This window comes from Odocoileus virginianus, chromosome 9 (genome assembly GCF_023699985.2).
Source record: "Odocoileus virginianus isolate 20LAN1187 ecotype Illinois chromosome 9, Ovbor_1.2, whole genome shotgun sequence".
In the NCBI taxonomy this organism is placed as follows: Eukaryota; Metazoa; Chordata; class Mammalia; order Artiodactyla; family Cervidae; genus Odocoileus; species Odocoileus virginianus.
The window spans coordinates 73,183,612-73,185,398 of NC_069682.1; positions in this window are offsets into that span (position 1 = coordinate 73,183,612).

Genomic DNA, 1,787 nt, shown 5'->3' on the forward strand with positions numbered 1-1,787 from the left:
AATTTAAACATCGAATTACTCAGAGTTATTTACGCTGTTTGCAACTTGGGAGCCCAATCTAGTCCACCATTTACATAAACACACACACACACAGGCACGCATGCTTGCACACACACAATATCAACGGCAGTGTTATGCATTTCTATGTGTGTACGTGTACAAGAATAAGTCTGAGAGGACACAGTCAAACCTGTTACATGACCACCTCAGGGAGTGTCTGGATTGAAGGTCAAAGGGAATTTTAACCATAAACAGTAACAGTAAAGAAAAAAATTAAAGAGTATAATAATGTCCATTATGAAATTAAAGTTAATTTTCAAGCGGGAAAACATTTTTCAAAAAATAAAGGAATCATTACGTTCCCATTATTCATTCAGCAAAAATGGATGGAGCACCTGCTGTGTGCTCGTGGCTGGAGATGCAGAGGGTAAGACTGGCAGCCTCTGTCCTGGGGCGCTGACATCGGAGCGGAGGCATCAGGCAGTGAAGAAGCAAAGACCTTAGCAAGGAACTTCAGAGAGTGCTTGGGAAGACTCTGCAGGAAAGGAACCAGCGCAGAGAGGAAGAATGAATGGGGCTGTGGGGCTGTGTTGCCCTGATGGTCAGAGCAGGCCTCGCTAAGGTGACCTTTGAGTCCTGCAGGAGGGGGAGCAGCTGGCTTGGGAAGGAGCAGAGCAGGTGGCCAGCCCCGCAGGTGTGAAGGTTCTAAGGCAGGGATGGATCGACGAGGCATGAGAACCCGAGCAGTGCATTTGGGAAGGGAGACTGAGAGGGGGCCCAGCGGTGGACATGGGGGAGCCCCGCAGGAGGCCCCACTGCCTGTCCCAAGACGAGTTCTGTGCCGATGCCGAGCTGCCTGTCTCGGGGAGGGGGAGGCCTCTGAGCTGCTCGCAGGGCCTTATCCCCACGCCACTCCAGCAATCCCTGCAGGATTAGACCCGAGCTCTGGAGATCCTGTCCCCAGGCCTCGCTAAGCCAGCCCAGGCTGGCAGCACCCAGAGGGACGTCCCAGGGCTTCACCCTCTCTGCCTCTGAACGGGAGGGTCAGCAAGATCCACCATCAATGGCTCACTGAACCATAATGTAACAGGGATGAGGAAGGTAACCAAAGAGATGCTTTCCCTGCACCATGCCTATGGCTCCTGGTAAGAGCCCCAAGGGGTTGACAGGATTATTATTATTCCCATTTTATGGCCCCAAACACTGAGGCACAGAGAGATTAAAAACCCTGACCCCAGGGTCTGCTTTCTTCACTCTTGCAGTCTAGAACCCAGCTCTTCTGGCTCTCAGGCAAGAGCAAGGCCATCTTTTTTTTTTTTTTTTTTTTTAATGACAGAGCCCTAGATGGAAAAGGACAATCCCATCTAGGCTCTCTTTATATAGATGGAAATTCCAAGGTCTGGGGAGAAAAAGGAACCATTCCCTGACTATACAGAGCCGGAGTGGGAGCTGGGTCTCTCTGTCCGCAGGACCCTTGCACTTTTACCCCCTCATTCACCTCTACCTTCCTTCCTTCTTTCAGTGATGGTTAGACTCTAGGGCTTCCCCAGTGGCTCAGATGGTAGAGAATCTGCCTACAATGCAGGAGACCCAGGTTTGATCCCTGGGTTAGGAAGATCCCCTGGAGGAGGGCATGGCAACCCACTCCAGTATTCTTGCCTGGAGAAGCCCATGGACAGAGGAGTCTGGTGGGCTATAATCCATGGGGTTGCAAAGAGTTGGACACGACTGAAGTGACTTAGCACACACGCAGACTGGCCTCTAGGCTGTTCTTCCAGCATGCTGAT